The 23,490-nt window shown below is 42.4% G+C and overlaps 1 protein-coding gene across 1 annotated transcript in view; it reads left to right on the top strand.

The window, feature by feature from the left end:
• The first annotated feature begins 15,206 nt into the window (after positions 1 to 15,206).
• Positions 15,207 to 23,490, top strand: part of STX7 (syntaxin 7) — a 56,650-nt gene continuing 48,366 nt past the window's right edge. Inside the window, exon 1 of the mRNA NM_001077864.1 lies at positions 15,207 to 15,269. The gene's annotated coding sequence lies outside the window, so the exon portion shown is untranslated. The remainder of the gene's footprint in view (positions 15,270 to 23,490) is intronic.

The following is a 23,490-nucleotide window of genomic DNA, read 5'->3' as shown; positions in this document are numbered from 1 at the left end:
CCCTTCCTAAAAGGAGTTTTAGTTTTAAGACCATTTATGCCTATGTAGTACTCTTGCCTGGAAAATCCCATGGATGGAGGAGCCTGGTAGGCTGCAGTCCATGGGATCGCAAAGAGTCAGACACGACTGAGCAACTTCCCTTTCACTTTTCACTTTCATGCATTGGAGAAGGAAATGGCAACCCACTCCAGTGTTCTTGCCTGGAGAATCCCAGGGACAGCAGATCCTGGTGGGCTGCCGTCTACGAGGTCACACAGAGTCAGACACGACTGAAGTGACTTAGCAGCAGCAGCAGCATGCCTATGCAGAATCCCAGGGACAGGGGAGCCTGGTGGGCTGCGGTCTTTGTGGTCGCACAGAGTCGGACACAACTGAAGCGACTTAGCAACGGCAGCAGCAGCAGCAGCACCATGCCTATGTAGGGGCTTCCCTTGTGGCTCAGAGGTTAAAGTGTATGCCTGTAATGAGGGAGACCCGGGTTCCATTCCTGGGTCAGGAAGATCTCCAGGAGAAGGAAATGGCAACCCACTCCAGTATTCTTGCTTGGAGAATCCCATGGAGGGAGGAGCCTGGTAGGCTACAGTTCATGGGGTTGCAAAGAGTCAGAGATGACTGAGCTACTTCACTTTCACTTTCATGCCTATGTAGACAAATATTAACCCAAACTTTTCTACCACCAGTCTATTCTCCTAAAAACCTATTTGTCTTTCCTAAAGAAACCTGGGAAAGGTCAGTTTTCATTCCAATCCCAAAGAAAGGCAATGCCAAAGAATGCTCAAACTACCGCACAATTGCACTCATCTTACACACTAGTAAAGTAATGCTCAAAATTCTCCAAGCCAGGCTTCAGCAGTACGTGAACTGTGATATTCCAGATGTTCAAGCTGGTTTTAGAACAGGCAGAGGAACCAGAGATCAAACTGCCAACGTCTGCTGGATCATCAAAAAAGCAAGAGAGTTCCAGGAAAACATCTATTTCTGCTTTATTGACTATGCCAAAGCCTTTGACTGTGTGGATCACAATAAACTGTGGAAAATTCTGAAAGAGATGAGAATACCAGACCACCTGACCTGCCTCTTGAGAAACCTATATGCAGGTCAGAAAGCAACAGTTAGAACTGGACATGGAACAACAGGCTGGTTCCAAATAGGAAAAGGAGTACGTCAAGGCTGTATATTGTCACCCTGCTTATTTAACTTATATGCAGAGTATGTCATGAGAAACGCTGGGCTGGAAGAAGCTGGTATCAAGATTGCTGGGAGAAATATCAATCATCTCAGATATGCAGATGACACCACCCTTATGGCAGAAAGTGAAGAGGAACTCAAAAGCCTCTTGATGAAAGTGAAAGTGGAGAGTGAAAACGTTGGTTTATAGCTCAACATTCAGAAAACTAAGATCATGGCATCTGCTCCCATCACTTCATGGGAAATAGATGGGAAAATAGTGGAAACAGTGTCAGACTTTATTTTTGGGGGCTCCAAAATCACTGCAGATGGTGAGTGCAGCCATGAAATTAAAAGACACTAACTCCTTGGAAGGAAAGTAATGACCATCCTAGATAGCATATTAAAAAGCAGAGACATTATTTTGTCAACAAAGGTCCATCTAGTCAAGGCTATGGGTTTTCCAGTGGTCATGTATGAATGTGAGAGTTAGAGTGTGAAGAAAGCTGAGCGCCGAAGAATTGATGCTTTTGAACTGTGGTGTTGGAGAAGCCTTTTGAGAGTCCTTTGGATTGCAAGGAGATCCAACCAGTCCATCCTAAAGGAGATCAGTCCTGAGTGTTCATTGGAAGGACTGATGCTGAAGCTGAAACTCCAATACTTTGGCCACCTCATGCGAAGAGTTGACACATTGGAAAAGACCCTGATGCTGGGAGGGATTAGGGGCAGGAGGAGGAGGGGACGACCAAGAATGAAATGGCTGGATGGCATCACCAACTATATAGACATGAGTTTGGGTAAACTCCAGGAGGCCTGGCGTGCTGCGATTCATGGGGTCGAAAAGAGTCGGACACGACTGAGCGACTGAACTAAACTGAACTGAAAGAAACCTATTTGTTTTTCTAAGAAGTTTTTTCTCCTCCTTACCTTTCCCCTGTGGAGTTAAGCATATAAACCTTTGTTTCTATCTTTGTTTGTTAACATGTAACAAACCAGTGACTTCCTGTTTGCCCCAGTATTCATGCAAACTAAACCTTTTGTCCTGTTAATCAGTCTTCTGTTAATTTAATTCACAAGGCCCAGCTGCTGAATCTAAAGTTGTAGTCTCTCAGTCCTGCCCAACTCTTTGGGATCGCATGGATTGTAGCCCACCAGGCTCCTCTGTCTATGGAATTCTCCAGGCAAGAATACTGGAATGGGTAGCCATTCTCTTCTCCAGGGTATCTTCCTGACCCAGGTATTGAACCTCGGTCTCCTGCATCATAGGCAGATTCTTTATCAACTGAGCCACCAGGAAAGCCAAGAGAGGACAGAGAAAGTTTTTTCTCTACTGCTACATGTGTCATAAATACAAACCATCCCATTCTGCTTTCCTTGCCTTTTTCACCCCAAGATAAAAGCAGTCATTAAGGTATGTGGAATATAAAATAAACCATAAACTTAAATCTACTCAAAGAAATGAAGAGATTCAGGAATGGAATATATGAAGGTAAAATAAATGTTTTTTTCATTTTAAATTGCTTTAAAATACGGATGACCATATTAAAACTGTAAAATACATTATGTTTTTATAGCATACGTAAAAGTGAAATGTATGACAATAACAGCACAAGGTAAGAGAGGGAGGATTTAGGAAGACACTACTATAATGTCCTTGGAAATATTACTTGAAGGTAGGCTCAAAATAATTTTTTTCTCTTTCTTTTTTATTTTTTAAATTATGACAGTATGATAACATATTTACAGGAGATTTGGAAAATACAGAAGAAAGTTACATATAGTTTCACTATATATTATAATTTTTTAAGTAGTTAAATTAATATTTTTAGTTGGAGTTTCAATATCAGACCCTCAAAAATTAATAGAATGAATAGACAGAAAAGTAGAAGTATAGTAGTAGACCTGAAAAGCACTACGAACCAATTCAATATAAATAAGATTTATACAATTTTCACACAAAAGTAGGATATAAATTCTACTCAATTTCCCATAGACTATAATCTAGGAGACACTGGAACATATCCAGGGACATAAAATAAGGTGCAAAAATTTCATGGTCTAAAGGTATTGAAATCATACAGAGTCTGTTCTCTTATCACTGTGGAATTATGTTAGAAATCAACATAAAAAGATATCTGAAAATAACCCACATATTTTCAAGTACAATGTGACATTTACCAAGGCTCAAATTAATTTTAAAAATGGGACAAAATATTTCTAAGAGAAATATATGTCAATAAAGGAAATAAAATTATTAAAAATTCTTAAACCCAGGGAAGAAAGAAAAAGGTGAACATAAAAAGAATAAAAGGAACAAATAAGCAATTAACAGGATGGTAGACTTTAATTAAAAGATATCATAGATTTAATTCAAACATACTTTAAATGTTAATGATCCATACATGTTGGTTAAGATTAAGAGGACTTTGAAATTAAAAATACTTTTATAACAGCATCCAAATGAATGATACATTACATATGACTTACAAAATATGTTCAGGATTTGTATACTGAAAGTGATAAAACACTTATTAAGAATAAAAGAAAAGCTATATAAATGTAAAGATATACTGTGTTCATAAACTGAAAGTTTCGGTTTTGTTAAGGTGTTAATTCTCTTTAACTGAGAAAGCGTCCCTGGTGACTCAGATGGTAAAGAATCTGCTTGCAATGCAGAAAACCCGGGTTTGATCCCTGGGTCAGGAATATATATCTCCTGGAGTAGGAGATGGCAACTGACTCCAGTATTCTTGCCTGGAGAATCCCACGGACAGAGGAGCCTGGCAGGCTACAGTCCACGGAATTGCAAAGAGCTGAACACGACTGAGCAACTAATTCTTTACTTTCACTTTCCTCTTCAACTGACTTTTGACAAGAGTGAGGTCTACTTAAGATTCACAACATGAGAGTTGCGAATTGAGTTTTAAATGGGGCAAAATGAGGACTGCTGACCGGGAGACAGCACCACAGATATCTCTGAGAGACTGCTCCAAAGAGGCAGGGGGGGAGGACAGTGTGTATATGATTTTGTTGAAAGGAGAGTACATGCAATCAGGCACATATTTTTCCAGAAGGCTTTTGCTAGTCTTATGACGCTTTCTGCTAGTCATGAGAAACAGTTATCACCATGAAGGATTTTAATGCTTTTCTAGATATGAGGAGCTACAAGAATTGGGCTCATAAAATCACCTCCTGAGAACATCTATCTGAAAACCTGTCCTGCCAGTTTTTCCCAAAGCACAGAATGCCTCATTTCTCCACTACCCTGAACTCCTTTCAGAGGGATGTTGAAGGTCAGCAGCTATAGCAGGACATGATTTAAGGTAGAGGCAAGTACCCATAGCACATGCCAATTTCTACCTGAGAGCGCAAAGGCAACTCAATGGAGAAAAAAGTCTTTTCTACAACTGATCCTGAAACAAGTAGACATCCATATTAAAAAAAAAAAAAAAAAAACCAAAACTTTGATATACACCTCATACAAAAATAAAAATTAATATGTATTGTAGATCTAAATGTAAAAGGTAAAACTATAAAACTTTAAGAAAACAATTTAGAAGAAAATCTGTGTAATTCTGGATTTGGTAATGAAAAGATTCAACAACAATAGCATGATTTATAGAAAGAAAAATTTGGCAAATTGGATGTTATAGAAAATAAAATTTTTTGCTCTGTGAAAGACACTGAAAAGAAAATAAAAAAGACAAGCTAAAAAAATAGGAATATTTGCAAATGACACATTTGTTACAGCCCCAGAAAATATAAAGAACTCTTAAAACCCTACAATAGGGAGACAATCTAACAAAAAAAATGGGCAAACGATTTGAACAGATACGTCAGTAAAGAAGACATATAGATTTTAAATAAGCATATAAAAATGTTCAATATCATTAAGAAAATGAAATTAAAGCCACAGTGAGATGCCACTACACAGCTATTGGTTTGGTGGTTTAGTCACTAAGTCATGTCTAACTCTTGTGATCCATGGGCTGTAGCTTGCCAGACTCTGTCCATGGGATTTCCCAGGCAAGAGTACTGGAGTGGGTTGCCATTTCCTTCTCCAGGGGATCTGGAGCTCCCCTAGGGAGCAAACCTGTATTTCCTGTATTGCAGGCAGATTCTTCACTGCTGAGCAACCAGGGAAGCCTATACATCTATTATAATAGAAAAAATTAAAAAAGAAAATCTAACAATATCAAAGGTTGACAAGGAATTAGAGCAAAAGAAATTCTCATTCATTGCTGGTGGGAATGCAAAATTATATGATCAATTTAGAAAACAATTCGGCAGTTTCTTATAAAATTAAACATATACAACCCAACAATTTCACTTCTAGATATTTACCTAAGTGAATTGAAAATGAGTACTTTTATCTAAACCTACACACATATATAAGTTTTATTTGTAATTGCCCCAAATTGGAAACAACCAATAGGTGACAGAATAGTATTACATAATGACAATGGAATGCTACTTAGCCATAGAAAAGACCAAACTATTGATTCATACAATAGTGTGCCTGTATCTTAAAGGCATGCTGCTAAATGCCAGAAGGCAGACCCCTTCTATGATTCCTTCTCCCAACCTTACACAATCCCTCACCCCTGCCCAGTCCATGCACTTTTATTTCTAAGAAGTACATTTGAGGGCATGTGGCAGTCATGGTGATGACATGAAGCCTGAAGTAATGTTTCAGATTTGTGCTTCAAATATTCAGTGCTGGCTTTGAGAATAATGACATTGAGTGGAGTGGAGGTACAGATGCCAGTGGATTGGGACACAGACCATGAGAGACAGAGATAAGAGGCCACATATTGACAATATTTAGGAGGTAAAATTAGAAATGAACATACCACTTGTCATGCTGTCAGCTGTAATTGTCCATGTAAGATTTCTGTGGGATGTCTATTAGCTCTACATGTAAAAGTGAGAGCAAAATCTGCTCTGTGCTTGGCATTTAACTAGGCACAGGGTGGTCTTAGAAAACAAAGAGACTACAAAGGAAGGTGAGGGGTGCCTAAAAACAAGGCACAATGTAACAAACTTGTTTATTAGATATTAATTTCAGCTGCCTCTTAATCTAGGACAGATTTCTTAAAACAGCTGTGGTTTTCCCACTAATAATCAAAACCAAACTTTCACAAAAACTCTTGTACCTCTCATTTATCAATAAATTCCTTGTCTTGCTGTATTTTTCTTTTTGTGTCTTTTATTTCTCTAGCTGTCCCACAAGATCATATGGTAGTCCTTTAAAAAATTTTTAGCTCAGGGACTGTCATGTGAATGGACAATTATCTCCTTCTGTTCACTAGAACTACTATTCTAAACACTGGAGATACACCAGTGAAGAGTTCCCTAGCCTACATGGCAAAGGTTATTTAGGTAGTATTTATAATAAGGACACTAGCATGCAGATAGCAATTCCCACTCAAAAACTTATTTCTGATTGCCCTTCAAAATCTTTCAAAGACCCAAATCCCCAAACTTGCTAGACTTGAAAAATCCAGGTCACAAGCCTTCAAACAGTTTAGTTCAGTCACTCAGTCGTGTCCGACTCTTTGAGACCCCATGAAACACAGCACACCAGGCCCCTCTGTCAGCACATCACCAACCCCCGGAATTCACTCAAACTCATGTCCATAGAGTCGGTGATGCCATCCAGCCATCTCATCCTCTTTTGTTCCCTTCTCCTCCTGCCCCTAATCCCTCCCAGCATCAGGGTCTTTTCCAATGAGTCAACTCTTCGCATAAGGCGGCCAAAATATTGGAGTTTCAGCTTCAGCATCAGTCCTTCCAAGAACACTCAGGACTGATCTCCTTTAGGATGGACTGGTTGGATCTCCTTGCAATCCAAGGGACCCTCAAGAGTCTTCTCCAACACCACAGTTCAAAAGCATCAATTCTTCGGAGTTCAGCTTTCTTCACAGTCCAACTCTCATATCCATACATGACCACTGGAAGAACCATAGCCTTGACTAGATGGACCTTTGTTGGCAAAGTAATATCTCTGCTTTTGAATATGCTATCTAGGTTGGTCATAACTTTCCTTCCAAGGAGTAAGCGTCTTTTAATTTCATGGCTGCAATCATCATCTGCAGTGATTTTGGAGCCAAAAAAATAAAGTCTGACACTGTTTCCACTGTTTCCCCATCCATTTCCCATGAAGTGATGGAACCACATGCCATGATCTTAGTTTTCTGAATGTTGAGCTTTAAGCCAACTTTTTCACTCTCCTCTTTCACCTTCATCAAGAGGCTTTTAAATTCCTCTTCACTTTCTGCCATAAGGGTGGTGTCATCTGCATATCTGAGGTGATTGGTATTTCTCCCAGCAGTCTTGATTCCAGCTTGTGCTTCTTCCAGCCTAGCGTTTCTCATGATGTACTCTGCATAAAAGTTAAATAAGCAGGGTGACAAGATACAGCCTTGACATACTCCTTTTCTTTATTGGAAACAGTCTGTTTCATGTCCAGTTCTAACTGTTGCTTCCTGACTTGCAAATAGGTTTCTCAAGAGGCAGGTCAGGTCATCTGGTATTCCTATATCTTTCAGAATTTTCCACAGTTTATTGTGATCCACAGAGTCAAAGGCTTTGGCATAGTCAATAAAGCAGAAATAGATGTTTTTCTGGAACTCTCTTGCTTTTTCCATGATCCAGCAGATGTTAGCAATTTGATCTCTGGTTCCTCTGCCTTTTCTAAAACCAGCTTGAACATCTGGAAGTTCATGGTTCACGTACTGCTGAGGCCTGGCTTGGAGACTTTTGAGCCTTACTTTACTACCGTGTGACATGAGTGCAATTGTGCGGTAGTTTGAGCATTCTTTGGCATTGCCTTTCTTTGGGATTGGAATGAAAAGTGACCTTTTCCAGTCCTGTGGCCACTGCTGAGTTTTCCAAATTTGCTGGCATATTGAGTGCAGCACTTTCACAGCATCGTTTTTCAGGATTTGAAATAGCTCAACTGGAATTCCATCACCTCCACTAGCTTTGTTCATAGAGATGTTTCCTAAGGCCCACTAGACTTCATATTCCAGGATGCCTGGCTCTAGGTGAGTGATCACACCATCATGATTATCTGGGCCATGAAGCTCTTTTTTGTACAGTTATCCTGTGTATTCTTGCCACCTCTTCTTAATGTCTTCTGCTTCTGTTATGTCCATACCATTTCTGTCCTTTATTGAGCCCATATTTGCATGAAATGTTCCCTTGGTATCTCTAGTTTTCTTGAAGAGATCTCTAGTCTTTCCCATTCTGTTGTTTTCCTCTATTTCTTTGTGCTGATCACTGAGGAAGGCTTTCTTATCTCTTTTTGCTATTCTTTGGAACTCTGCATTCAAATGGGTATATCTTTCCTTTTCTCCTTTGCTTTTCACTTCTCTTCTTTTCACAGCTATTTGTAAGGCTGCCTCAGACAGCCATTTTGCTTTTTTGCATTTCCTTTTCTTGGGAATGGTGTTGATCCCTGTCTCCCGTACAATGTTACAAACCTCCATCCATAGTTGACCAGGCACTGTCAATCAGATCTAGTCCCTTAAATCTATTTCTCACTTCCACTGTAGAATCATAAGGGATTTGAATTAGGTCATATCTGAATGGTCTAGTGATTTTCCCTGCTGCTGCTGCTGCTGCTCAGCCGCTTCAGTCATGTCCAACTCTTAGCGATCTCAGACTCCTCTGTCCATGGGATTTTCCAGGCAAGAGTACTGGAGTGGGATGCCATTGCTTTCTCTGGAGGAGGGGCGACCATGAGGAGATACCCCTCGTCCAAGGTAAGGAGCAGTGGCTGCGCTTTGCTGCAGCAGCCATGAAGAGATATCCCACATCCAAAGTAAGAGAAACCCAAGTAAGATGGTAGGTGTTGCGAGAGGGCATCAGAGGGCAAACACATTGAAACCATAATCACAGAAAACTAGCCAATCTGATCACACAGACCACAGCCTTGTCTAACTCAATGAAAGCAAGCCATGCCATGTGGGGCCACCCAGGACGGGCGGGTCATGGTGGAGAGGTCTGACAGAATGTGGTCCACTGGAGAAGGGAATGGCAAACCACTTCAGTATTCTTGCCTTGAGAACCCCATGAACAGTATGAAAAGGTAAAATGATAGGATACTGAAAGAGGAACTCCCCGGGTGGGTAGGGGCCCAATATGCTACTGGAGATCAGTGGAGAAATAACTCCAGAAAGAAAGAAGGGATGGAGCCAAAGCAAAAACAATACCCAGTTGTGGATGTGACTGGTAATAGAAGCAAGGTCCGATGCTGTAAAGAGCAATATTGCATAGGAACCTGGAATGTCAGGTCCATGGATCAAGACAAATTGGAAGTGGTCAAACAGGAGATGGCAAGAGCAAATGTCGACATTCTAGGAATCAATGAACTAAAATGGACTGGAATGGGTGAATTTAACTCAGATGACCATTATATCTACTACTGCAGGCAGGAATCCCTTAGAAGAAATGGAGTAGCCATCATGGTAAACAAATGAGTCCAAAATGCAGGACTTGGATGCAATCTCAAAAATGACAGAATGCTCTCTGTTCATTTCCAAGGCAAACCATTCAATATCACGGTAATCCAAGACTGTGCCCCAACCAGTAGCACTGAAGAAGCTGAAGTTGAACGGTTCTTTGACTTTTCACTTTCATGCATTGGAGGAGGAAATGGCAACCCACTCCAGTGTTCTTGCCTGGGGAATCCCAGGGACAGAGGAGCCTGGTGGGTTGCTGTCTATGGGGTCGCACAGAGTCGGACATGACTGAAGTGACTTAGCAGCAGCAGCAGCATGAAGACCTACAAGACGTTTCAGAACAAACACCCCAAAAAGATGTCCTTTTCATTATAGGAGACTGGAATGCAAAAGTAGGAAGTCAAGAAACACCTGGAGTAACAGGCAAATTTGGCCTTGGAGTACAGAATGAAGCAGGGCAAAGACTAATAGAGTTTTGCCAAGAGACTGCATTGGTCATAGCAAACACCCTCTTCCAACAACACAAGAGAAGACTCTACACATGGACATCACCAGATGGTCAACACCAAAATCAGATTGATTATATTCTTTGCAGCCAAAGACGGAGAAGCTCTATACAGTCAGCAAAAACAAGACCAGGAGCTGACTGTGGCTCAGACCATGAACTCCGTATTGCCAAATTCAGACTTAAAATGAAGAAAGTAGGGAAACCACTAGACCATTAAGGTATGACCTAAATCAAGTTCCTTATGATTATACAGTGGAAGTGAGAAATAGATTTAAGGGAATAGATCTGATAGACAGAGTGCCTGATAAACTATGGACGGAGGTTCATGACATTGTACAGGAGACAGGGATCAAGACCATCCCCATGGAAAAGAAATGCAAAAAAGCAAAATGGCTGTCTGGGGAGGCCTTACAAATAGCTGTGAAAAGAAGAGAAGTGAAGAGCAAAAGAGAAAAATAAAGATATAAGCATCTGAAAGCAGAGTTCCAAAGAATAGCAAGAAGAGATAAGATAGCCTTCCTCAGTGATCAGCACAAAGAAATAGAGGAAAACAACAGAATGGGAAAGACTAGAGATCTCTTCAAGAAAACTAGAGATACCAAGGGAACATTTCATGCAAAGATGGGCTCAATAAAGGACAGAAATGGTATGGACATAACAGAAGCAGAAGATATTAAGAAGAGGTGGCAAGAATACACAGGATAACTGTACAAAAAAGAGCTTCATGACCCAGATAATCATGATGGTGTGATCACTCACCTAGAGCCAGATATCCTGGAATGTGAAGAGAAGTGGGCCTTAGAAAGCATCACTGCGAACAAGCTAGTGGAGGTGATGGAATTCCAGTTGAGCTATTTCAAATCCTGAAAAACGATGATGTAACAGTGCTGCACTCAATATGCCAGCAAATTTGGAAAACTCAGCAGTGGCCACAGGACTGGAAAAGGTCAGTTTTCATTCCAATCCCAAAGAAAGGCAATGCCAAAGAATGCTCAAACTACCACACAATTGTACTCATGTCACACGGTAGTAAAGTAAGGTTCAAAATTCTCCAAGCCAGGCTTCAGCAGTACGTGAACCGTGAACTTCCAGATGTTCAAGCTGGTTTTAGAAAAGGCAGAGGAACCAGAGATCAAATTGCCAACATCTGCTGGATCACCAAAAAAACAAAAGAGTTCCAGAAAACATCTATTTCTGCTTTATTGACTATGCCAAAGCCTTTGACTCTGTGGATCACAATAAACTGTGGAAAATTCTTCAAAAGATGGGAATACCAGACCACCTGACCTGCCTCTTGAGAAACCTGTATGCAGGTCAGGAAGCAACAGTTAGAACTGGACATGGAACAACAGACTGGTTCCAAATAGGAAAAGGAGTATGTCAGGGCTGTATATTGTCACCCTGCTTATTTAACTTCTATGCAGAGTACATCATGAGAAACGCTTGGCTGGAAGAAGCACAAGCTGGAATCAAGACTGCTAGGAGAAATACCAATCACCTCAGATATGCAGATGACACCACCCTTATGGCAGAAAGTGAAGAGGAACTAAAAAGCCTCTTGATGAAGGTGAAAGAGGAGAGTGAAAAAGTTGGCTTAAAGCTCAACATTCAGAAAACCAAGATCATGGCATGTGGTTCCATCACTTCATGGGAAATGGATGGGGAAACAGTGGAAACAGTGTCAGACTTTATTTTTTTGGCTCCAAAATCACTGCAGATGATGATTGCAGCCATTAAATTAAAAGATGCTTACTCCTTGGAAGGAAAGTTATGACTAACCTAGATAGCATATTCAAAAGCAGAGACATTACTTTGCCAACAAAGGTCCGTCTAGTCAAGGCTATGGTTCTTCCATTGGTCATGTATGGATGTGAGAGTTGGACTGTGAAGTAAGCTGAGCACTGAGGAATTGATGCTTTTGAACTGTGGTGTTGGAGAAGACTCTTGAGGGCCCCTTGGACTGCAAGGAGATCCAACCAGTCCATTCTAAAGGAGATCAGTCCTGGGTGTTCTTTGGAAGGACTGATGCTAAAACTGAAGCTCCAATACTTTGGCCACCTCATGGGAAGAGTTGACTCATTGGAGAAGACCCTGATGCTGGGAGGGATTGGGGGCAGGAGGAGAAGGGGACAACAGAGGATGAGATGGCTGGATGGCATCACCGACTCGATGGACAACAGCTTGAGTGAACTCTGGGTGTTGGTGATGGACAGGGAGGCCTGGCATGCTCGATTCATGGGGTTGCAAAGAGTCGGAAACAATTGAGCTACTGAACTGAACTGAACTGAACTTCAATATGTCTGTTTTGGCAATAAGGAATTCATGATCTACACCACAGTCAGCTCCCAGACTTTTTGCTGACTGTATAGAGCTTCTCCATCTTTGGCTGTAAAGAACATAATCAATCTGATTTCGGTGTTGATCATCTGGTGACGTCCATATGTAGAGTCCTCTCTTGTGATGTTGGAAGAGGGTGTTTGCTATGACCAGTGCATTCTCTTGGCAAAACTCTATTAGGTAGGTGGATTCTTTACCACTGCGCCATCTGGGAAGCTCCTCTCACTATTTCTCTTTATTTTCCCCCATTCTGCAAAGTTGTCTTCATACGATGGAATTATGAGTACATCACACCTTTGCTTTCATACTTTAACTCCTATTAGGTATTCATGTAACATGATATGCAGGTTTTCATTATGTAAATTCCATTTGACTTTCTAGTCTCATGCCCCTCCATTCCACCCACTTTGCTTTATCTAATTAAAGTCATAAGAGATCCCTGAGAGTTTACACTTGCCTATGATTTTATGTTTTATGTGTTCTTCCTTTTGAGTGGAATGTCCTTTCCCATCTTGTCTCCCCAGTAAACTCTTACACATTTTTCAAGATTCTAGTAACTCTTCCTTTTTTGGAATGGTCCCTGTCCCGGTAAGTGATCCTCATCTCTGGGCTCCCTTGGTGCTGTGTACAAATCTTTATCACAGCATCTCTTGCAGTGTTCTGGGAAAGATCTCACTCCTTGAGGGAAAATACTGTATCCTCCTCATTTTGAGATTTGCAGTGCCTCACACAGCACCTAGCACAGGGCAGAGCATCAGTGAGTATTTGCTGAATGAAATAAAGGAAGAAATCAAGATGCTGAATTAGGTTACCTGGACCTGTGCTTCTCATAATTATTTGTGTAATTTTGATGATGCTTCTTTGGGTTTCAGATTTTTTTCATCTGTCAAATGGGGAAATAGAGCTAGCTTTTCTGTTAGGCTTTCTCCAGCTTTAATACTCGATGGCTGAAATTATCATCTATTACAAAGGCTGAAATACATATTTTATTTGATTACAGAATGTTTTATAAAAAGGTTAAGAATACTGGGAAAAAAATTTCGCAAAAAATCAGAATTTCCACTATATCTCAACAAAGCTGATAATTTGATTATATTGGGCCAATGTTCCTAAAAGTCCACAATCGGCTCTAGCTGAATCATGCTGCTCCTTTAGATGCGGGTGTGTGCGTTTTGTCTGACAATCCTGCCCATCTTTTTCTAACAGAGTGAAAGTATAAGTTGCTGCCTATTGTCACACTTACACCACAGTATTCTTCAGGAAAAATGAGAACTAGAAAATATTTCTTGGGGACTTTCCTGGTGGTCCAGCGGTTGAGAATCTGCCTTTCATTGCAGGGGATGTGGGCTTGATCCCTGCTTAGGGAACTAGGATCCCACATGCATGGGGCAACCAGAGAAAGCCTGAGTGGTGCAACAAAGATGCAGCATAACCAAAAATTTTTTAAAAAAATAAAATATTTCTTGTTCCCATTTCTCTATTTAAAGGAGAAAAATGAAAAATAAATAGAGAGCCTCTTATATTTCTTATCCTTGAGTGACCTCTCACTTAAGTACATTTGTATGCATAATTACAAACAACCTAAAATTTGCTCCTAAAGTGAAAGTGAAACTATTAGTCCCTCAGTCATGTCCAGCTCCCTGTATTCCATAGACTGTAGCCTGCCAGGCTCCTCTGGTCCTTGAAATTCTCAAGACAAGAATACGGGAGTAGGTTGCCGTTTCCTTCTCCAAAAATTTGTTTGGGTGGTACCAATTCAAAGTATTCTGGCTTTAGATTTCTTTTCCACTTTAGTTTATCTGGATTTTGATGTCCTGATGATCCTTTCAGAAAATACTGTTGCCTTAATAAAGACAAATATGTGCTTTGTGCTCAGTTGGGTCCAACTCTTTGTAGTCCCATGGACTGTAGCCCACCATGCTCCTCTGTTCATGGAATCTTCCAGGCAAGAATACTGGAGTGGGTTGCCACTTTCTATTCCAGGGGATCTTCCCAACCCAGGGATCGAACCTGCGTCTCTTGTGTCTCCTACATTGGCAGGCAGATTCTTTACTACTACAGCGCCTGAGAAGCCCCAGTAAAGACCTCATTAATTAATTTGGTATTTCTTTCACCTGAAGCAACTGATGCTTTTTATCTAACGATTACTTTATATTTGAATATTTATCATAAGAACATTCTCTGTTCACTTCAAATCCTGGGAAAACTACATCCTGCCTTTCAAGGATGCTATGAAAACTTGTCTAAGAGAGCACAAGGAAATTACTCTTCGTTTATTCCTTCATTGTTCCTGTTAGAACTGCAAGAACTGCATATTTATACGTTTGCATTTTTTTAATGGACTTGCGAATACGGTCTACTGTAGAGTTAAGTGTTGGGAAACAAGGTAAGGCATGAGTTGATGATACGGCCTGAAGTCTAGGGAGGCCGAAATCACCAGATAAAGAAAACAGCAGCTCTCCATTCCCTCTTTTTGTTTTTTACACGCAAACTAGGGCGTTCGCCATCCGCACTTGAGACCTCAAAGAACACCTCCTGTGTACTGTGTGATTTTGCAGAAACCCCTGTTCCTTAGCTTAGAACCAGAGTGGGCGGGGAAGGCCGCCGTCACTCAACTCCACTGGCCAATGAGAGGGGAGAAAGCCCCGCCTCCTTCCCTGGGTGGTATTGCGGGCATGCGCAATGGGCGTTCCAGCGCCACCACCCATCAGCTGAGAATCGTAGCTGGGGGCTCAGGGGCCCTTGGGTCCCCGCGGCCAAAGAAGGAGAAGGAAGCCGAGGAGGTCGGGGTAAGAGGAGCCTCGGGAGGGGGTGTCTCTGGCGGGGCGCCCCGAAAGCGCGTGTCCCCGTGGCTGCCGCGCCACCTTGTTTTTTGTGCGCGTTGTCAGGTGGCCGCCGCCCCTGCGCTTTGCGGCAGGCTCTCGGGAGTCGGAGGGCCGGCGCTAACCCTGTCCCGAGATCTCGCTGCTCCCCACGCCCCGCCGGCTGGCGCGGGTGCGCCGCCCGATCAGGCGGGTCCCGCCGGCCCTGCCAGCCCGGCCCGCCCAGCGCCGGCTGCGCTCTAGCCTCGCCTCCGCCCCCGGCCGCCCCGGCCGCGCTCGCTCAGGCGCACCGGCGGGCTGCGCGCTCCGGGGCGGGGCTGGTGCCGTAGCCGCTCCGGCCCAGCTCTGGAATTCTGCTTCTGCCTCGGGCTGGACACCAGTTGACCTCTTCCTCTTTTTAACGCACAGATTTAGAAAACGCGCTTTTAAGTTCTCCTCTCGAATACAGAACAACTGAAGACATATATTTCTGTAGTAAAGGAGCCGTCTGTTTATTCGAAGGCTCATCGTGGTTGGTTTTCGGTTTGGCAAGGAGTTTGACATGCAGCCTTTCTTTGATCTTTTCAGTGCAGGAAAGTGTTAGTCGCTCTTTCGTGTCCGACTCTTGTGCGACCCCACGAACTCTAGCCCGTCAGGCTCCTCTGTCCGTGGAATTTTCCAGGCAGGAATACTGAAGTGGGTTGCCATTCCCTTCTCCAGGGGATCTGCCCGACCCAGGGATCGAACCCACGTCTCCTGCATTGTAGGCAGATTCTTTACCATCTGAGTACCTGCCCTTAATTGGCTTGCAGAAAGCCCTTTGCAGGTACAGAAAATATACCAGGATGCCTCCCTACCCCGCCCCTCTTGTTTTTTAGGTTGTTACTTTCCTTAAATTCAGACAAAAGAAAAAAATGCCCTTCCAGTCATATGCTGTGTATTTCTTTCCCTCTCAAGTTTCTTACATTTGCTTGGTTCTTGTAGACACATGCTAAATTTTGTTTAATTCAGATCAACATATTCTGACCATAATTATATATCATTAAAGCTTGCACAGCATCTGGAAGAAAAGAAAATGGTTATGAAATGCTGTGCTGTTCAGTGATATTGGAGTGAACGTTTCTTCAGGAGTTGTCCTGATCACCGCCCCCACCCGCCCAGGGCAGAGACTTACAGTAGTGTTAAACTGTGTGTTGTGATGTGGACAGGCCTCTGCTTTGCAGGCTGCTTTGAGAAGTTTGTCCCAGACTTTTGACTGGTTAAGAATTATGCTTTAGTTCAGATTTTCTGAAGAAGTTAACATGATACCATGTTAACTCAGTAACATGTACATTTTTCTTCAGATATCTTACTTCTGCTGTTCCTGATCTCAAAATCAGTCTGAATTTTGATTATGATCTCAAACTTTAGCCAGGGGCTGCTGGTTAAAAAATAAATCGTATAGAACACCTGCAGTAAGTCTGAGTAAAGTTTGCTGTAATTCCATTAAATTTGAAAGCTTAGTGCATGAAAGAGTGAAAAATAATTCTTGGTATTGTGGACCAAACCGAGTTGTATGATAATTTAACGGATGGAGGAGCTGAGCTAACAAATGCAGTTCGTGCAGCTTATGTTGACAGTGCTCATGCTTGTAGTAGAGTGATGACCCTCACATCTGTGGAACATCTCCTATGGCCCCAGCACTTGTGAATTCCACAAGACTGGCAGACTTGCCTCTCTCATCTCCATATTCCGGAGGTAGGAATAGACAATAAATGATGTACTGACTAGATCATTTTAAATGATGTTTAGCACTGTGATGCAGTAGGTTAAATCAGCAGAGTGGCAGAATGGTGACTTCGCACTTCAGATCACAGTAACTGTAGAATACTTCTCCAGCCATGTGACGCGACTTTCTGGGAGAAAAAGAGCAAGTCACCGAGGGAGGAGGCGGGGGCCATGGGATGAGCCCTCCAGGGAGAGGAAATACCGTGGAGCAGTGGCCCAAGTCAGCGATAAGCCTGGGACATCCTGGATCTGAAAGAAAGCCCTTGAGTTCACTGTCTTGGCAGTGGTTATATTAACCCTCAGACTGGGTATGTGTTCTTAGGAAATAGGTACATTTATTTTACAAATATTTATTAAGCATTTATTATATATACAGATACTTAAAGTAGAGCAGTCTATGCAGTAGACCAAAAAAAAAAAAACCACCAAAAACAAACAAAATAAACCTGCCCTTCTGGGAGCTTATTTTTGGAGCACAGGTTGGAGGAAAGTACTGCTGATGCTCACTGTTAAGAAAGTGAAGCTGACTATAAACTATTTCTATTGCTTTATCCACACTGAATTTACAGAGCATGACCTTTATGTTAATGGGAATTTTAAGAATTCTGCACTGCATCCTGTAGTAACTAGGAATAATGTTTGATGCTCAAGATTCCTTTTAAAAATCCCCTTTGTTCTTTTATTTGTGCTCTTTAGAAACAGTCTTAAGATTCTCAGTACAAATATTGCACTTTGATCCTCTCTTCCCATCTTTCCCTTTGTAATGTTTATATATCCTCATACAATGCTAATTTTTGAGATGTTTGGTGAACACTGTTCAGCAGAACTTTGCTGAAATGGAAATGTTCCATCCGTGAGCTGTCCAAGCCAGTGGCCACACATGTGCGAACACTTGATAGTGCTAGTTTAGATAATGAGGTACAGTTATTCTGAGCCATAAAACTAGGAATTCTGAATGGCCTTTCAGAAGTATACAGCGTGAGTTCTTTGGTGCATTTTAGCTCTGGGCTACGTGCTGGATGGAGAGTGAACATGCAAAGCAGACCTCAGAATAACTTGGTTGATGTAGCCTGTGTGCAAAGATCATACACTTTTAAATCAGTTTATAGTTACCTGTGTATGTATTTCTATGTATTTTATAATATAGTTGGTTGTTTGGATCCTTTATTTCTCATAGCTCATCATCAGGAGAGCCAATCACTGTTGTCTTTTAGATATCACTATGAGCTTTGGCCACCTCATGCGAAGAGTTGACTCCTTGGAAAAGACTCTGATGCTAGGAGGGGTTGAGGGCAGGAGGAGAAGGGGACGACAGAGGATGAGATGGCTGCATGGCATCACTGACTCAATGGATGTGAATCTGAGTGAACTCCGGGAGTTGGTGATGGACAGGGAGGCCTGGCGTGCTGCGATTCATGGGGTTGCAAAGAGTCAAACACGACTGAGCAACTGAACTGAACTGAACTGAACTGATGAGCAGATGAGCAGAATAAGAGAAGATAAGGAAGCTATGCAGCCGTGTTACCTTGATTCATCATGAAGTCACCCCAGGCCTATTTCCCCATCTTCCTTGAGTTTAGCCAGATTTCATACAGGGTCTGCAGAAAGGTGGTAAATTTGGTGTTTCTGAATTGAGTGGGCTCACCTGTCCTTAATTTTGTTGTACAGGGCAGCAACAATATGGTTTTGTGTTTTAAAAATATAGTAGGCTTTAAGATTTAGTTTCAAATTTTAGTTCTTTTCTTACATTAAGTGTGTTGCTTATTCTCATTATGCCTCAGTTTCTTCGTGTAAAAAATCATAATTATTGTCGTACCTATCTCCGTAGGCTTGATGGAAGAATCAACTGAGAAAATAAACATGGAAGTCCTAAACATAATGCTTAGAAAATCATGTTAGCGATAATCTTGTTGAGTTTTTCCTTCCCTTCCATCGATCACAGTTTCTTTTCATTCTTAGCTCAGCACTGAGCCAAGAGACTCAGCACTGCGCCCTTCCTCTGAGGAAATGCAGCCAGTCCAGCAGTGGCGGCCCTTTTGGATGAATGACGCTTAGTTGTCTCACCAGCAGAGCTTCCTCAAATGCAGGCGCTTGAGTAAAGGGATGAGGAACACTGGTAGTTTGTAGCTATTTGGTTGATTCTCTAAAGAGCAGAAAAGGAGACCATAAAAGAAAACAGTAGGAAGGCTTATCCTAGGCTTATTGAGTCTTGAGGGTTAAGGTTAATGCTACCATGAAGTGGCAGTCCATGGGACTCAGTGATCATACTCCCCACTCTGGGGGAGAAAGCGGGCCTCAGCTAATCCTGTGGTCAGGTGGTCCTGAGGCAGGGAAGGTGGTTATGATCTGTTGATGTTGTTCCTGCAGATGCAAGAGCGGAGCTTTCCTTTCTTCTGTGTGGAGTAGGAAAGCTCTTGGTCCCTGGATGTGCATTATCTCATTTGGATCCTGGCTGCAGGCCCAAATGTTAAGTGTCTTCCTCAAAGTAGAGACTTCCCATTTTTGCCAGTGCCACTGGCAGCTGAAAGGCAGTTAGTGAGTTCCTGCAGCTTCAAAGACATAGAGACACTACAGAGAGTGAAGAGTGTGACTTGGAGACGTGGATGTGAGACTCATTTGTTTGTGTGTGGACGGAAGAGCACCCCCAAGAGAGTACATAAAGAAGAAAGAGGAACATGTTCTCATCAAGTGTGTTTGTGTAGGCCGTGAGCCTAGTTGATAGAGGGAAAGGAGAAAGAAGGATATCAGTGAGCCAGGAGGACGTTGCCCCTGTCTGTACAGTAAAATATTATTTGGCAGTGAACAGGGAGGGAGAAGGCAATGGTAACCCACTCCAATGTTCTTGGCTCGAGAATCCCAGGGACAGGGGAGCCTGGTGGGCTGCAGTCTGTGGGGTAGCACAGAATCTGACACAACTGAAGCAACTTAACAACAGCAGCAGCAGTGAACAGGAGGGAAGAATCGATACATGCTGCAACATGAATGGGCCTTGAAAACATGCTGAGAAAAAGAAATCAGTCACAAAAAGAACACATTGTATGTTTCCTTTAATATGAAATGTACAGAACTGGCAAGCCTGTAAAGACATAAAATAGATGAGTGGTGGCCTGCAGCTTAGGAACTTGTTCAGAAATGGGGAGTCACTGCTAATGGGTATCAGCTTTATTTGCGGGGTAAGGAAATGTTCTAGCAGTGATGTCGTGGTTGCACAACTTTTTATTATGAGTGTTTAAAGACACCATTGGATAGTGCACTTTAAATGGGTGAGTGTATGCTCTGTGAATTGTATCTAAGTAAAGCTGTTGTGCTCAGTTTCATCCAGCTCTTTGGACTGCAGTCCACTAGGCACCTCTGTTCATCGCATTCAGGCAAGAATACTGGAGTGGGTTACCATTTCCTTCTCCAGGTAATCTTCCTGACCCAGGGATTAAACCCGCATTTCCTGTGTCTCTTGCATTGGCAGGTAGAATCTTTACTCACTGAACCATCAGGGAAGCCCTTTTCAACCCCCAAGTTCTTATTGGGGGAAAAAAGATGCAAATTTTAAAGATCTAGTTGGTGTTTTGTAGGCAACTTGGGATAGTGTTGATCTCGCTGAATCCCAGATCCAGTGTAGGTTGGGTCCTCAGCTCTTCAGGTGGCTGCAAGCCCAAGTCCAAGGCTACCTGGGAGTAATCTTATTCCTGCTGCCCTGCTGCAGTGGTTCTACTGTTTGAGTAGAAGTTTGATTTACCCTTTTGTGAAATTGGTTTTGGTTCTCTTTCAATTACTTAGTGAAGTCCAAAGGGCTCAGAATAGAGAAACTGGACCTGTCAATCAGGGAGAGAGAATGGAGAGCATCTAAAACCTCCCAGGGATTCAAGGGTGGCCTCGACACAGCAGAGCACAAGCATGGCCCTAGTACTATTTTTTCTGTCACAGCCGTTCCACTGTTGTACTTCCTACCAGCACCAACCATTAGATCAAAGACACATATTTCCTTGTGGTCTCTTCCCTCCTGATTACCAGAAATCTCCAGTGGGTTCTTCTTGCAACATATTCAAACCAAACCTAGCATCCAGAGCCCACCCTCTTCTGTGACATCAGTTTTATGGGGCAGCAGGGATAGGTAGCGGAGCAGGCAATGGCACCCCACTCCAGTACTCTTGCCTGGAAAATCCCATGGACGGAGTGTCCATGGGGTCGCTAAGAGACACGACTGAGCGACTTCACTTTCACTTTTCACTTTCATGCATTGGAGAAGGAAATGGCAACCCACTCTAGTGCTCTTGCTTGGAGAATCCCAGGGACGGGGGAGCCTGGTGGGCTGCCGTCTGTGGGGTCACACAGTCAGACATGACTGAAGCGACTTAGCAGCAGCAGCAGCAAGGACAGGTAGTGTTAGAATCAGAACCCTGGAATTGAATCCCACCTCTGCCTACTGGGTCGTTTGGGGTACCTTTCCAGTTACTTAATCTTCATATGCCACAGTTTGCTCATTGGTAAAGCCAGGTTTATTTGTCACTACCTAAAGGGGAGAACTTGAAAATTAAATTAGACAGTCTATGTGAAATGCTTTTCATTTCACAGATGTGCAGTAAATGTTAGGCCATTGCACCTTTTCCTTCTCTGAGTCATCTCCTGCTTACCCGACCATGACGCATCTGATCCAGGGTTGACCGTAGATTTCCCCTTCCTTTGGTAACTGACACACTGCCTTCATGCTGTCCACGGGATCTGGGTCTGTCTGCCTCAGCTTCATGTCTTTGCCTTTGTTGTTTTTCATATAGTCATACTCAGGTATCCAAGTCTTACACCTGAGTTTCATAAATTCTTTTTAGAGAAGAGTGATAGTCATGTTTCCTTTTCCCTATCCCTATCACTTTTGCCCAGCACATGACTTTCTACTGATCAACCCACCCACCAGCAGAGATAGGATTCAGTTCCAGGATTCTGGTTCTAAAGCTACCCATCCTTGCTGCCCCCTAAAACTAATGTCACAGAAGAGGGCAGGCTTGTATTGCTTTCATTGTTTTATATTATTAACTTTATCATTCTTGTAAATGGCAGACTTGATTTGAGCATTCTTTGGTATTGCCTTTCTTTGGAATTGGAATGAAAACTGACCTTTTCCAGTCCTGTGGCCACTGCTGAGTTTTCCAAATTTGCTGGCATATTGAGTGCAGCACTTTCACAGCATCATCTTTTAGAATTTGAAATAGCTCAAGTGGAATTCATCACCTCCATTAGCTTTGTTTGTAGTGATGCTTTTTGAGGCCCACTTGACTTCACATTCCAGGACGTCTGGCTCTAGGTGAGTGATCACACCATCATGATTATCTGGGTCATGAAGATCTTTTCTGTATAGTTCTTCTGTGTATTCTTACCATCTTCATTCCAATTCCAAAGAAAGGCAGTGCCAAAGAATGCTCAAACTACCGCACAATTGTACTCATCTCACACGCTAATCCTGGAGAAGGGATAGGCTACCCACTCCAGTATTCTCGCTTGGAGAATTCCATGGACTGTATAGCCTATGGGGTCGCAAAGAGTCGGACACAACTGAGCAACTTTCACTTCACTCACACACTAGTAAAATAATGCTCAAAATTCTCCAAGCTAGGCTTCAACAGTACGTGAACCGTGAACTTCAGATGTTCAAGCTGGACTTAAAAAGGCAGAGGAACCAGATATCAAATTGCCAACATCCACTGGATCATCGAAAAAGCAAGAGAGTTCCAGAAAAATGTCTACTTCTGCTTTATTGACTATACCAAAGCCTTTGACTGTGTGGATCACAACAAACTGTGGAAAATTGTGAAAGTGATGGGAATACCAGACCACCTGACCTGCCTCTTGAGAAACCTGTATACAGGTCAGGAAGCAACAGTTAGAACTGGACATGGAACAACAGACTGGTTCCAAATAGGAAAAGGAGTACGTCAAGGCTGTATATTGTCACCCTGCTTATTTAGCCTAAATTCTGAGTACATCATGAGAAGCGCTGGGCTGGATGAAGCACAAGCTGGAATCAAGATTGCTGGGAGAAATATAAATCACCTCAGATATGCAGATGACACCACTTTTATGGCAGAAAGCAAAGAAGAACTAAAGAGCCTCTTGAAAAAGTGAAAGAGGAGAGTGAAAAAGTTGGCTCTAAACTCAACATTCAGAAAACTAAGATCATGGCATCTGGTCCCATCACTTCATGGGAAATAGATGGGGAAACAGTGGAAACAGTGAGAGACTTTATTTTTCTGGGCTCCCAAATCACTGCAGATGGTGACTGCAGCCATGAATTAAAAGATGCTTGCTCCTTGGAACAAAAATTATGACCAACCTAGACAGCATATTAAAAAGCAAAGATATTACTTTGCCAGCAAAGCTTTGTCTAGTCAAAGCTATGGTTTTTCCAGTAGTCATGTATGGATATGAGAGTTGGACTATAACGAAAGCTGAGCAC

Source organism: Bos taurus, chromosome 9, assembly GCF_002263795.3.
Source record: "Bos taurus isolate L1 Dominette 01449 registration number 42190680 breed Hereford chromosome 9, ARS-UCD2.0, whole genome shotgun sequence".
NCBI classification, from domain to species: Eukaryota; Metazoa; Chordata; class Mammalia; order Artiodactyla; family Bovidae; genus Bos; species Bos taurus.
Note: the sequence above shows the minus strand (reverse complement) of the source record. Positions and strands in the feature narration are given on the sequence as shown.